The 15,661-nt window shown below is 42.1% G+C and overlaps 2 protein-coding genes across 2 annotated transcripts in view; one reads left to right on the top strand and one right to left on the bottom strand.

The window, feature by feature from the left end:
- The window catches only part of N4BP1 (NEDD4 binding protein 1), a 106,020-nt gene extending 98,281 nt beyond the window's left edge, over positions 1 to 7,739 (bottom strand). The window contains exons 1-2 of the mRNA XM_056525627.1: positions 7,633 to 7,739; positions 6,599 to 6,819 (exon numbers count right to left, since the gene is read on the bottom strand). The gene's annotated coding sequence lies outside the window, so the exon portion shown is untranslated. The remainder of the gene's footprint in view (positions 1 to 6,598; positions 6,820 to 7,632) is intronic.
- A 32-nt stretch (positions 7,740 to 7,771) lies between these two features.
- Positions 7,772 to 15,661, top strand: part of AKTIP (AKT interacting protein) — a 42,039-nt gene continuing 34,149 nt past the window's right edge. The window contains exon 1 of the mRNA XM_056525629.1: positions 7,772 to 7,924. The gene's annotated coding sequence lies outside the window, so the exon portion shown is untranslated. The remainder of the gene's footprint in view (positions 7,925 to 15,661) is intronic.

The raw sequence follows: 15,661 nt of genomic DNA, 5'->3' as shown, positions 1-15,661 counted from the left end.
GACCCCATTTTGGAAACTACGCCCCTCACAGAATTTAATAAGGTGTACAGTGAGCATTTATGCCCCACAGGTGTCTGACAGATTTTTGGAAAAGTGGTCTGTGAAAATGAAAAATTTTATTTTTCATTTGCACAGCCCACTGTTCCAAAGATCTGTCAATTGCCAGTGGGGTGTAAATGTTCACTGCACCCCTTATTAAATTCTGTGAGGGGTGTAGTTTCCAAAATGGGGTCACATGTTGGGGGGGGTCCATTGTTCTGGCACCACGGGGGGCTTTGTAAAGGCACATTGCCTCCCACTTCTATTCAAACCAAATTCTCTCACCAAAAGCTCAATGGCACTCCTTCTTTTCTGAGCATTGTAGTTTGCCCGCAGAACACTTTACATCCATATATGGGGTATTTCCATACTTAAAAGAAATGGGGTTTCAAATTTTGGGAGGCTTTTTCTCCAATTACCCCTTGTGAAAATGAAAAATTTGGGGTAACACCAGCATTTTAGTGAAAAAAAATCTAATTTTTCTTTTTCACATCCAACTTTAGCAGAAATTTGTCAAGCACCTGTGGGGTGTTAAGGCTCACTATACCCCTTGTTACGTTCCTTGAGGGGTGTAGTTTCAAAAATAGTATGCCATGTGTTTTTTTTGTTGGTGTTCTGGCACCATAGGGGCTCCCTAAATGCGACATGCCCCCCCCCCCAAAACCATTTCAGCAAAATTTGCTTTCCAAAAGCCAAATGTGACTTCTTCTCTTCTGAGCATTGTAGTTCGCCCGCAGTGCACTTGACGTCCACACATGGGGTATTTCCATACTCAGAAGAGATGGAGTTACAAATTTTGGGGGGCATTTTCTCCTATAACCCCTTGTAAAAATGTAAAAATTTGGGGGAAAACCAGCATTTTAGTAAAAAAAGACATTTATTTACACATCCGTCTTTAACGAAAAGTCGTCACACACTTGTGGGGTGTTAAAGCTCAGCAGACCCCTTATTGTGTAGTTTGTAGTTGGGGTGTAGTTTCCAAAAAAGTATGCCATGTTTTTTTTTTTTTGCTGTTCTGGCACCATAGGGGCTTCCTAAATGTGACATGCCCCCCAAAAACCATTTCAGAAAAACTCACTCTCCAAAATCCCATTGATGCTCCTTCCCTTCTGAGCCTTGTAGTGCACCCACAGAGCTCTTGACATCCACATGTGAGGTATTTCCTTACTCGAGAGAAATTGGGTTACAAATTTTGGGGGGCTTTTTCTCCTTTTACCCCTTATAAAATTTCAAAAACTGGGTCTACAAGAACATGCAAGTGTTTTTCTCCTTACCTTGCTGCTATTCCTGTGAAACACCTAAAGGATTAACACAATTTCTGAATGTCATTTTGAATACTTTGGGGTACAGTTTTTATAATAGGGTCATTTATGGGGTATTTCTAATATGAAGACCCCTCAAATCCACTTCAAAACTGAACTGGTTCCTGAAAAATTCCAATTTTGAAAATTTTGTGGAAAATTGCTGCTGAACTTTGAAGCCCTCTGATGTCTTCCAAAAGTAAAAACATGTCTATATACAATTTATTTGGAATATCCATTTTCCTTACAAACAGGGAGTTTCAAAATTAGAAAAATGCTAAATTTTCAAAATGTTCATGAAATTTGGGGATTTTTCACCAAGAAAGGATGCAAGTAACAATGAAAATTTACCACTGTGTTAAAGTAGAATACGTCACGAAAAAACTGTCTCGGAATCAGAATAATCGGTAAAAGCATCCCAGAGTTATTAATGAATAAATTGACAGTGGTTAGAATTGCAAAAAAGGGCTGAGTCCTTAAGGTGAAAAAGGGCTCAGTCCTTAAAGGAGTACTCTGGTGCAGAGTATTCGTGCTCCGTCCTGCCCGGGCTGCAAAAAAAATGAAAATGAACCATCTCTCACCTCCCTGGGTTCCCGCGGAGCGCCACTACAGCTGATCGTTCCTCCGGTGCATCTCCTTCATACTTCCGGGTGTAACGAAGCATCACATGGCGCTCAGCCTATTATGGGCCGAGGCAGAACATCGCGGCGGCCGGCGATAGGCTGAGCGCCATGTGACGCTTCGTTACACATGGAAGTATGAAGGAGATGGACCGGAGGACCGATCAGCTGTAGTGGTGCTCTGCGGGAACCCAGGGATTTGAGAGATGGTTCATTTTCATTTTTTTTGCAGCCCGGGCAGGACGGAGCAGGAATACTCTGCACCAGAGTACTCCTTTAAGGAGTTAAAGTTTAGCTCTGAGGATGTACCATTTTTCTTAGAGATATCTTTGAGACGTTTCTATACCTTGATTGGAGTCACCTGTGATAAATTCAGGACATGATTTGAAAAGACACAGCCCTATCTATAAAAGGTCTCACTGCTGACAATGCATGTCAAAGCAAAATACAACCAATGAGGTGATAACAACTGGGGACCCCTAGTGGTGTTTTTTTTTATATGCTATGATTTCTGTACAAAGGAAATAAAATTTTCTTATTAAGTATATTAGAAAGGCTAATGTTTTGCCAAGATGAACAAAGTATACATTTTTTTTTTAAATCTGTCAGTGCCCATTTAACCCCTTAAGGACCAAGCATTTTTTCACTTTCATTTTTTCCTCCTTACCTTTTAAAAATCATAACCCTTTCAATTTTGCACCTAAAAATCCGCCTTTTTTTTTTTTGCGCTACCAATTCTACTTTGTAATGACATGAGTCATTTTACCCGAAAATCTACGGAAAAATGGAAAAAAAAAATTGTGCGACAAAATTGAAGAAAAAATACAATTTTGTAAATTTTGGAGCTTCCGTTTCTGCGCAATACATTTTTCAGTAAAAATGACATCATATCTTTATTATGTAGGTCCATACGGTTAAAATGCTAACCTACTTATAAAGTTTTTATTTTGTCATACTTCTGAAAAAAATCATAACTACATGCAGGAAAATGTATTCATTTAAAATTGTCATATTCTGACCCCTATAACTTTTTTATTTTTCTGTGTATGGGGCGGTATGAGGGCTCATTTTTTGCGCCGTGATCTGAAGTTTTTATCGGTACCATTTTTGTTTTGATCAGACTTTTTGATCGCTTTTTATTCATTTTTTTATGGTATAAATAGTGACTAAAAATAAGCTATTTTGAATTTTTTTGGGGCGTACGCCATTGACTGTGTGGTTTAATTAATGATATATTTTTTATAGTTCGGACATTTACGCACATGGCGATACCACATCTGGTTATTTTTTTTTACACAGTTTTTTTTTTTAAATGAAAAGGGGGTGATTCATACTTTTATTAGGCTAAGTTTCCACTTGTTTTTTTTTTTGGGAAAACTGCCACTGCAGTTTTTGAGCCAAAGCCAGGAGTGTAATCAAAAGGAATAGGACATATAAAGGAAGGACTTCTCCTCCCTTATGGATCCACTTCTGACTTTGGCTCAAAAACTGCAGTGGCAGATCTACAAAAACTGCCAGAAAATAAACCATGTGGAAACTTAGCCTTAGGGAAGGGGTTACATCACATTTATTAACTCTTTTTTTTTTTTTTTTTCATTTCCGTGGTCGTTAAGGGGTTAAAAAGAAAAAGTTTGGAACAACCAGGACTTTTCCTACAGCTGGCTGCCCCACAAAACTAAGTTATCTGGGGGCTAGGGATTTGGAAGAGGGGGGACCAAGAACCCACTGGTTACTCTGGCTGATCTACAGGGTGGGCCATTTATATGGATACACCTTAATAAAATGCGAATGGTTGGTGATATTAACTTCCTGTTTGTGGCACATTAGTATATGTGAGGGGGGAAACTTTTCAAGATGGGTGGTGACCATGGTGGCCATTTTGAAGTCAGCCATTTTGAATCCAACTTTTGTTTTTTCAATCGGAAGAGGGTCATGTGACACATCAAACTTATTGGGAATTTCACAAGAAAAACAATGATGTGCTTGGCTTTAACATAATTTTATTCTTTCATGAGTTATTTACAAGTTTCTGACCACTTATAAAATGTGTTCAATGTGCTGCCCATTGTGTTGGATTGTCAATGCAACCCTCTTCTCCCACTCTTCACACACTAATAGCAACACCTCAGGAGAAATGCTAGCACAGGCTTCCAGTATCCGTATATACTACTATATACTACTATATACACCGCAGGAGAAATGCTAGCACAGGCTTCCAGTATCCGTAGTTTCAGGTGCTGCACATCTCGTATCTTCACAGCATAGACAATTGCCTTCAGATGACCCCAAAGATAAAAGTCTAAGGGGGTCAGATCGGGAGACCTTGGGGGCCATTCAACTGGCCCACGACGACCAATCCACTTTCCAGGAAACTGTTCATCTAGGAATGCTCGCACCTGACACCCATAATGTGGTGGTGCACCATCTTGCTGGAAAAACTCAGGGAACGTGCCAGCTTCAGTGCATAAAGAGGGAAACACATCATCATGTAGCAATTTCACATATCCAGTGGCCTTGAGGTTTCCATTGATGAAGAATGGCCCCACTATCTTTGTACCCCATATACCACACCTTACCATCAATTTTTGTGTTTCAACAGTCTTGGAGGGACCTATCCAATGTGGGTTAGTGTCAGACCAATGGCGGTGGTTTTGTTTGATAACTTCACCATTCACATAAAAGTTTCCTCATCACTGAACAAAATCTGCGTAAACTGAGGGTCCTGTTCCAATTTTTGTTTTGCCCATTCTGCAGCACCTGAAACTACGGATACTGGAAGCCTGTGCTAGCATTTCTCCTGCGGTGTTGCTATCAGTGTGTGAAGAGTGGGAGAAGAGGGTTGCATTGACAATCCAACACAATGGGCAGCACATTGAACACATTTTATAAGTGGTCAGAAACTTGTAAATAACTCATGAAAGAATAAAGTTACATTAAAACCAAGCACATCATTGTTTTTCTTGTGAAATTCCCAATAAGTTTGATGTGTCACATGACCCTCTTCCTATTGAAAAAACAAAAGTTGGATTCAAAATGGCCGACTTCAAAATGGCCACCATGGTCACCACCCATCTCGAAAAGTTTCCCCCTCACATATACTAATGTGCCACAAGCAGGAAGTTAATATCACCAACCATTCCCATTTTATTAAGGTGTATCCATATAAATGGCCCACCCTGTATAAAGATCCTGTGTGCAGATGGGAAATTTTCAGATGGTCAACTATCACTGCATCACTACACCAATCTAGGCTTCATGGCAGAATGGCTAGAAAGAAGCCTGTCCTCAATAGGCCTACCTGGGGCTTGTAAAAAATCTACTAAGGGAATTTTAGTCTGTGAGAAACAAGATTCTCGGGTCTGATGAAACCAAGATTGTACTTTATGGCCTCAGTTCTAAGCATCATGTCTAAGTGTCATGTCATGGAAACCAGGCACTGCTCATCACCTACCCAATACATTCCTAAAGTAAAGTGTGGTGGTGGCAGCATCATGCTGTGGGGGGTATCCTAACTGATCAGGCTTGAGGGAAAGCTGAATGGAGCACAATATAGAGATATTCCTAATAAAATACTGATCCAATATGCTCAATACCTCAGGCTGGGCCAAAGATTTATTGTCCAAATGGCTTAGGGAAAGCTCTGTGATTGGCTTTAGGTGGCCCAGCTAGAGCCCTGATTAGGTAGTAGTAGTAGTAGCAGCAGCCCCTTTAAAGGGGTACTCCCGTGGAAACCCTTTTTTTTTTTTTTTTTAAATCAACTGGTGCCAGAAAGTTAAACAGATTTGTAAATTAGAGAAACTGGAAAATATATACAGCTCACCCTCGTAGTGTTCGGTCTCTGCTGCTCATCCAGTCTGGGTGCACGGAAACGTGGCTGCTCCACGAGGCAAACAATACAGGAAAAAATCACTTGAAAAAATCCATGGTGAAAAACTCCAGCACTTCCCGAGTGGATAAAACAGTATAGAATTTATTCAATCTCCGTGGAGGTAAAAAACATGCATAGAGCATGCATAGAAGGCAGGAAAATACGATAAAAACCGACACGTTTCGTTAGCCTTTTTTATCCACTCCGGAAGTGCTGGAGCTTTTCACTATGGATTTTTTCAAGTGATCTCTCCCAGATTTGTAAATTACTTCTATTAAAAAATCTTAATCTTTCCAGTTCTTTTTAGTGTCTGTATACTACAGAGGAAATGGTTTTCTTTTTGCAACACAGAGCTCTCTGCTGACATCATGACCACAGTGCTCTCTGCTGACATCTCTGTCCATTTTGGAACGGTCCAGAGCAGTATAAGTTTGCTATGGGAATTTTCTTCAGCTCTGGACAGTTCCTAAAATGAACAGAGAAGTCAGCAGAGAGCACTGTGGTTGTGATGTCAGCAGAGAGCTCTGTGTTCGTGATGTCAGCAGAGAGCTCTGTGTTCCAAAAAGAAAACAATTTTTTCTGTAGTATTCAGCAGCTAATAAGTACTGGAAGGATTAAGATTTTTTTTAATAGAAGTACGGTTATTTACAAATCTGTTTAACTTTCTGGCACCAGTTGATTTAAAAAAAAAAAAAAAAGTTTTCCACGGGAGTACCCCTTTAAGGTAGTTGCAGCTTCTTTTGTCAAGATTAAAAAATAAACATACTCACCTGGCTCCTTCACAGTCCATAGTGTGGCCTCTCTTCCTCCTCCAGTCTGAGCTCCGGTGTAGTGCCGTAGAACGGCCCCCTGCTCGTCTGACATCAACAAGGAATTTTCATCCACACTTCAGCAAGTTGTCTTGACCACGTCTACATGCCTAGATGCATTGAGTTTCTGTCGTGATTGGCTGATTAGATATTTGTGTTAACAAGCAATTGAACAGGTGTACCTGAAAAAAAAAAGTGGCCAGTGAGTGTATATACAAGGACAGAATATGTTATACAGCACTGACATACAGTAGGGATGGATTAGAACTGGAAGATGGAACCAAACGCAATTGTTCACGAAACAATTTTAATGTATTCATTCAAGTTTGTAATGTAAATATATATATATATATTCCTTTCTAGTGCAACGTGTCACTGAAACGGTGGCATCCATATCCAAGAATATGCTGGCATGTGTCTGCCGCCCAGGAATGTGCCATGTCGCCAATGGAAATCACTTTCAGTGTATAGATAAAACTGTGTTTCCCAACTAGGTTGACTCCAGGTGTTGTAAAACTACAAGTCCCAGCATGCCCGGACAGCCGACGGCTGTCCGGGCATGCTGGGACTTGTAGTTTTACAACTGAAGGCACCCTGGTAGGGAAACCATGTTTCATAGTGTGAGTACAGAGCAGATATCTTTTTATTAATTGCCAGCAAGCAGAGATCCTAAGGATGATGAGGAAATGAGGGTAAAGAGGAATTTATCATATATGGCATAATTTGCCAGATCTGACATTCAGGGTTCTGGGAAAGTTGGGTGACAGAAGTAGTGGGGACTATAGTGGCTGACTGTATCGAATTTCTCACACAACTGCTGAAGTTGGAACCGATCGATGGTCTCTTGCGGGTTGACCGTGTACCCTTTGGCTGGCAGATGTTTGCTCCCAGCTAAAATGCCCTGCCCTGACCCTGCACCTGTCAATCATCCGCTTGCCCCACCCTTTCTTAAACTGTGCACTTATACGTCCCGCCCAATTGAATGTAATTATAACCAGGAAAGAAGCCAATGGGCGCGCTCGTTCTTCGTCGTGCAGCGTCTGTTTGGTCACACCCCTCGCGGCTGTCAGCAGAATGACAGATTGGTCGGCCAATCAGCTTGCGCGGCGGTCGCTATGGTTGCGGGCGGGGAGGATATCCGTTGCTAGGGGCGGAAGCGGCTGGCGGTGTTGATACTAGTGTGAAGCAGTGATGACTCGTTGCGGCAAATGATAAAGCGGCTGAACGAGCCAAGGACAGTAACGTGACGGAGAGGGCCCTGTGTTGGGCGGACATGAGATAGCGGAGGTAAGAGAGTGTGTGGCGGGGAGTTCCACTGCAGGCCTTAGACCTACCGAGCCCAGTGCCGCTCCCCAGGCTGGCACGGCTGTCATCAGCTGGCCAATCAGGGGGCTTGTCCCGCCCCCTGTGGACTCGTAGCTTCCAATCACAGGGGGAGTCTAATGTAATTGACATTGTTCCCACAGTGGTGTTTAATTGCAGGGCAAACGCTAATGTGGGAACACAGCCTAAAGCCGCATTCCTTCATGCATGCAAACTCATGCGTCTGAAACTACGCCCCCATGCGCTCTCCATTGGCAGTGCAGTGTTTCCGGGATAATCGGCAGCACCGCGCTGCCATTGGAGAACGCTAGGGGGCGTGGCATCAGACCGGTGAGTATTTCCCGGGCGGCAGGTTCACAGCTGAGCATGTCTGTGATGTGTTCTGCAGTATACACAACCTGGGGAGGAATTATCAGCATCTGTGCGGAGGAAGAGTGTGGGGCAGTTACCCATAGCAACCAATCAGCCTGGTTTGACTTTTAACCGATTAAGGACACGGGTTTAGCAGTTTTTGCGCTTTCGTTTTTCCCTCCTTTTTAAAAGTCATAACCCTTTCAATTTTCCACCTAAATATCCATATTATGGCTTATTTTTTGCGTCACCAATTCTACTTTGCAGTGACATTAGTCATTTTACCCAAAAATTCACAGCGAAAATGGAAAAAATAAATTGTGCGACAAAATCGAAGAAAAACGCCATTTTGTAACTTTTGGGGGCTTCCGTTTCTACGCAGTGCATATTTTGGTAAAAATGACACCTTATCATTTATTCTGTAGGTCCATACGGTTAAAATGATACCCTACTTATATAGGTTTGATATTGTCGTATGTCTGTAAAAAATCATAACTACATGCAGGAAAATGTATATGTTTAAAAATGTCCTCTTCTTACCCTTAGAACATTTTTTTTATTTTTCCATGTACAGGGCGGTATGAGGACTCATTTTTTGCGCCGTGATCTGAAGTTTATCGGTACCATTTTTGTTTTGATCGGACTTTTGGATCACTTTTTCTTAAATTTTTTTTTTTTTTTTTAATGGTATAAAAAGTGACTAAAAATAAGCTTTTTGGACTTTGGAATTTTTTTACGTGTACGCTATTGACCGTGCGGTTTAATTAACAATATATTTTTATAGTTCGGACATTTACGCACGTGGCGATACCACATATGTTTATTTTTATTTACACTTTTATATTTTTTTTATGGGAAAAGGGGGTGATTCAAACTTATTAGGGAAGGGGGTTAAATGACCTTAACTTTTTTTTTTATTTTTTAAAATTTTTTTTGCAGTGTTATAGCTCCCATAGGGACCTATAACACTGCACACACTGACCTCTCATGCTGATCACTGGCGTGTATTAACATTCCTGTGATCAGTGTTATCGGCGCTTGACTGCTCTTGCCTGGATCTCAGGCACGGAGCAGTCATTCGTCGATCGGACACCGAGGAGGCAGGTAAAGGCCCTCCCGCTTACCTGTAAGCTGTTCGGGACTCCGCAATTTCACCGCAGCGGTCCCGAACAGCCCGACTGAGCAGCCGGGTCACTTTCACTTCAGACGCGGTGCTCAGCTTTGATCGCCGCGTCTGAAGGGTTAATACAGGGAATCACCGCGATGGGTGATGTCCTGTATTAGCCACAGATCCTGGCCGTTGATAGCCGCCGGGACCGACCCGATATGCCGTGGGGACACTGCGTGACCCCACAGCATATTGCGGGAGCCGGCGGAGGACGTAAATATACGTCCTTTGTCGTTAAGGGGTTAAAGCTGCAAACTTGTTTCTATGGGCAACTGCACCACTCTCTCTATATATACAGATGATCTCCTAATGTACGGATATCCTCTGACAGGTCTCTGCACGAACTTCATGTGTTTTCACTCCTGATCTTTCCTCTGATTTTATTTTTTTCTCTCCCAGCTTCACAAACACACATGTCGGCTCAAGGCAGGAGAAATGTTACTGCCAGACCCTGGTGCACTGTTAATCCCTATGACACAGAAGGCTGACCATCCTTAGGCCTCCTTCACACCACAATCTGACCTTCCGATGCACAGATACGATTTCGGAAGCTCAAATTGCCTGAAATCGTATCTGTGCAGGGACAGGTACAGACCGATACGGAGCCATTAATTATTATGGGGCTGCGGACCCGATTATATTCGGCTAGTGACTACGATCTGGTCCTTTTTTCAGGGGATCAAATTTTTTTTATTTGGACTGAAAATCATGAATAACATAATAGCAGATCAGTGCAGGATACTAGACGGATGCAGGTATGAACAGATCACAACATGTGTCCTCCACCGAGCCCCACGCGTTCTGTCGCTGTTAGACAGCTTCCCCTGAGGAAGTTGCCTAACAGTAACAGAACGCGTGGGGCTCTGTGGGGGGTACATGTTGTGATCTGTTCATACCTGCATCCGTCTAGTATCCTGCACTGATCTGCTATTATGTTATTCATGATTTTCAGTCCAAATAAAAAAATTGGATCCCCTGAGAAAATGTGAAGATCGTCTAGTGTCTTATATCCCGCACTGGCTTGCTATTATGTTATACTATTACATTGCTATACTTATGCTCAGTAGGATAGCCAGTCCATTCTGGGCATGAAGTATAGGGCAGCATTACTTTGCTTTGATGCTATACTGTGTAATTTGATCTGTAGATATTGTTTTTTCTGCCACATATATGGTTTACACATGATGTTGGCGTTTTGGACAGACTGAGCAGTATTATCTGCCTATCATTTATATACATGTGCCCTCTTGAGGGGGGGGGGGGGGGGTTTATATCCTTCCCTCATGGTTTTTGTAGGAGGTTGCTCTGGTTAGAGCACTTTGAATTGTTATTTTTTGCATTGTCTTTTTGGATCTATGTATTTTTGTATATTTTTTGCTAATAAAGATATTCATACAGAATATTGTTGTTACTGATAGGTGTGCCCTGCATTATAGTATATCTGCTTTTTTCTTCTTTCGTTTTGTAAAGGGCTATTGGGATATACTGTTTTTCACCCTGATAGGTACTCTGATATAGAGGTTGAGCCCCCATATTTTTTTTGTTTGAATTGCTGTGGATCTAATGCGCTAACTCACACTGATCAGCTGATATTGCTGGTGAACATTAGTATTACCTTCTATCTGGCGCGGCCCCTTTTTTGAAATGTAGCAGTGTATGTTGGCCGTTCCATCAAATTGCCATCCAAGTAATGCATGAAAGCTAGGAATCTGCTTATGAAGATCTGTCCCGGTTCTGTAATCTAGAGCATGGTCCTGAAGGTGGCACCCCATCTAGAACATACATAGATCCTAATATGGCATGTGGAGAGAAAGGGTCCGGTCATTTGACATTCGTTTGTACTTGATTGTATAGGGCCCATGGACTTCTATAGAAATTCTATAGAGGTCCTAAGCCCTATACTACACTGCTCTAAAAATAAAGGGAACACTAAAATAACACATCCTAGATCTGATTGAATGAACTAAAACTAATGAACTATGAAATACTTTCATCTTTACATAGTTGAATGTGCTGACAACAAAATCACACAAAAATTATCAATGGAAATCAAATTGATCAACCCATGGAGGTCTGGATATGGAGTCACACTCAAAATCAAAGTGGAAAATCACACTACAGGCTGATCCAACTTTGATGTAATGTCCTTAAAGGGGTATTCCAGGCCAAAACTTTTTTTTATATATCAACTGGCTTCGGAAAGTTAAACAGATTTGTAAAGTACTTCTATTAAAAAAATCTTAATTCTTCCAATAGTTATTAGCTTCTGAAGTGGAGTTGCTGTTGTTTTCTGTCTAACTGCTCTCTGATGACTCGCGTCCCGGGAGCTGTACAGTTCCTATGGGGATATTCTCCCATCATGCACAGCTCCCGGGACGTGACATCATCATTGAGCAGTTAGAGAACTTCAGAAGCTAATAACTATTGGAAGGATTAAGATTTTGTTATAGAAGTAACTTACAAATCTGTTTAACTTTCCGGAGCCAGTTGATAGATATATAAAAAAAAAAAAGTTTTGCCTGGAATACTCCTTTAATGCTTCATTCACACTGCCGTTAGGACATGGCAGTGTGACGTCAGTCGGGGGACCCGGGGAGGAATAGCTCCCCCGCTACAAAATAACGGTGCCTGAAGGACCCCATTATAGTAAATTAAAGCCACCAGGACACATTATTGCCAGTTGTGCCCCATCCCGATAACGGTTGTTAAAGGCTGACAATAAAAAAATAAAGTATCCATAGCAAAAAATAAATGATCACCTATCCGTTTGCCTCCGCCTCTCCCATAGAGATGAATGGAGGGGACGTGTTTCGACCATCTGATGTGTTGAGTATGAAATGCATATTAGCAGAGCAAAGCCAGGGCTCTGTACCGGAGATCGTAGGAGGTCCTAACGGTCAGACCCCTCGTGATCAGACAGTTATCGCCTGTCCTGCAGATAGGGGATATATTTATTTATTTTTCACTGGAAATCTTCTTTAATTTCTCCCCACAAATAATTTTCGTTTTAGTTTTACTGTACACTTTATTAAATAGGTGATTACAAAGTACAATTGGTTGTGTATTAGGGTGCATTCCCACGTGGCGTATTTTCCTACCCATTGACTTCAACGGGAAAATAAAATACGCAGCAGCAAATACGCAGCAAAATACGGCACGTGGGAATGCACCCTTACAGTTGCCCACAGCTGTTTTCTCCAGCGCTGTAGAAAAAACATCGGAGGGAACTGAGAATTAATTTGAATGGGATAGTTTACATTGTCCAGTGACTCAAGTTTGATGCCGGATGGTTAGACACGCTGGTAGGAGGAACGCATGTTGCTGCGTTTCCCTGTCCGGCATTCAGAAATAATGGGATGCCGGTTGCTAAAAAAACTGATTACAACTGATGCATGTTGTCATCAGTTGTGACATCAGGTGCGTTATGTTTTAGGCTGGTTTTACTGAGCTGGACATATGTGAACTCTGCCTTACAGGGCTCCTAGCTTTTAATGGCGATCTGTAGGGCTCTGAACTTATCCCTTATCCGAACGAGCCGGTACGCCCCTCCATGAATCCCATAGAGATACATGGAGGGGCCCCAGCACTCGGACCCCGCAGTCTATAACTTATCCCCTATCCTTCGGATAGGGGATAAGTTTAGTTCACTACAGATCTCCGTTAATGCTTCATTTAAAGGGTACTCCACTGAAACCTTTATTTTTTATTTTTTTAACTGATGCCAGAAAGTTTAAATAGATTTGTAAATTACTACTATTTAAAATAAATCTTAATCCTTCCAGTACTTATCAGCTGCTGTATGCTCCACGGGAAGTTTTTTTTCTATTTGAATTTCTTTTCTTTCTGACCACAGTGTTCTCTCTTCTGACACAATGTCAGGAACTGTCCAGAGCAGGATAGGTTTCCTATGGAAATTTGCTCCTACTCTGGACAGTTCCTAAAATGAACAGAGGTGTCAGCAGAGAGCAATGTGGTCAGACATAAAGGAAATTTAAAAAATTTGTCTCAGTTGGTCATGATAGGCCGGGCAGCCGCTCACATAATTACATGGTACACTGTGCACGCCTCACGTTTGTCTGTCAGTGACTCAAGTGATGATTTGTCCTGATCACACCCAAGTGTCACCCGCCTGGAATGACAGCGGCTTGTTGCACCGTAATTTAGCCTTGATGATGACATTAGGAAACTATTATAATCTCTTTTATATGTAAGAAAGCCATAGAATTTTACTGCATGATCACAAAAACCTTGGTTGCTTTGGCTGAATATCCGGATCTTATCAAATAGCCTGGTAGCTGAGACAACGGCTTGGTTGCTGTTTATGTGCCAGTGAGGCACCAGGCACAGTGTATTAAATGCCTCACCAATGGTTCCAGCTGTTAGAGAGTTAGAAGTTTGGATAGGACTGGTGGTAACTCGTCCTCATCTGCTCTCCGATTTTTGGATAAAATCAGTTCTTAATTAAATCTGTTTCCTATTATCAGCCAGTTCAGGCAGACTTTGGTGCTAGTCACTGAGATAAGTAAAAGGAAGCATAGAAACCTGCCTGCAGTCCTAATAAACTACTTTTGGATATTGCAGATTATGTGACAGAAACATTTATAGGGTTATACATTCTATATAGATCAGTATTCGATTGGCAGGGGTCTGACTCCTAGCTTCTCTGCCGATCAGCTGTTTTGATGGGGCCATAGCACTACAAGCATCACAGCTTATTCAATGTTTTCCTGTGCCCGTCCTTGTATTGTTATACCATTAGTAGCAGCAGTGCAAGGAACTGCAGCATTGTCCTGTTAAAGTAAATGGGACAACACTGTACCTCTCCTACAAAGTTAAGAGGCTTTGGCACAAGCATAGGGGCTTCTTCACACCACTGATAAGCAGTAGGCCAACTCTCAGCACCCGTGTCAATCTGGAGCATAGGCCTTGGATATCTACAGGCTGGATAACCCTTCTAAGTTTGCCTTACACATGACACAAGTGTCAACCGATCTCTCCCCTTTAAGGACCAGCTAATCCTTAAATGGAACCTTTCTTGAATTTTATGCTGCGCAAACTGCAGGCTGCAACTGGTAAAGGCAGCAGAATGTCAGGACACTTTGATTACAATGAAATGTACTAGCATATTAATAATTCAAGTTTTAAAAACTCTGCCAGAACCCAGTCACTGCAAGTGTCTTGGTGGCTGGGCAAATAGAAAACTGGGCAAATTGGTTACTGCATAAAAACAGTTTGAGCGTATATTTGTCACCTTCGCTTCCCTGCTTCTCCTCTGCACAGGTTTTGATTAATGGCCACTCTACTTCCCCTAATAGCAGATGATGCAGTGGGCTTGCTGGGTTTCAGCCACAGATTCTTTTGAAATAAGCTGCCACCATAGGTGTTTAGCAGCAGTTTCCTCCCCTGAGCCAAGTGTGCATGTATATTGGGGGACCAGGAGAGATAGCACTTAGCCGAAAAATTATTCGGCTGACAGCTATCTTTATATGGGCAGCTTTGTTTCTTTACTCATTATGCTACTTGACAAATATAATCTGTCCACTTTAAAGGGGTAGTCCAGCAATTAACTTATTTTTGAAACCTGGTCAGTGACTAAAATTACAAAACAAAACACTTAACCTTCCTCACTCCCACACTGCCACAAGTATTGCGGAGCTCCAGATCCTGCTGTGCGCGGCTTCTGAGTTTGGCAAGGTCGCATACCTGCTCAATCAATCAACAGCCACAGCGATGTCCCTTCTCAGCCACCAATTGGCTAAGTGGGGGTGCGACATCACGTCCCCAAACCTAAAAGCGCTGGACAGCGGGAAGAGGATAGAGCTCCGTTATGCTGAAAGGTGTGGCAGAACGAGGAAGGAAAATGTGACGACGTTCACCTGACAGTGGAGTGATATTCTGCCGGCGCTAGGACCGCTCAGAAATGCGGAGTCCTCAGAAAGAATAGACATGTTGGACACTGGAATGAGAATTTCCGTGCCAGATGTTTTCGTCGTAGAAATTCTGCTGTGTGAAAAGTGCGGTAGAATTGCATTAAAATCATAGAATCTCTGTGCGGACATTCCGCAAACTGCAGTCTCATAGGCGGCTATGCATTCTGTGCAGACTCTTCAGTGGACTCCGAAAATGGAAACATCTGGCATGGAAATTCCGCAGTGTGCATATCGCAACTGTATTTTTTTTAC

The sequence above is a fragment of the Hyla sarda genome, chromosome 6 (assembly GCF_029499605.1).
Source record: "Hyla sarda isolate aHylSar1 chromosome 6, aHylSar1.hap1, whole genome shotgun sequence".
Lineage (NCBI taxonomy): Eukaryota > Metazoa > Chordata > Amphibia > Anura > Hylidae > Hyla > Hyla sarda.
Note: the sequence above shows the minus strand (reverse complement) of the source record. Positions and strands in the feature narration are given on the sequence as shown.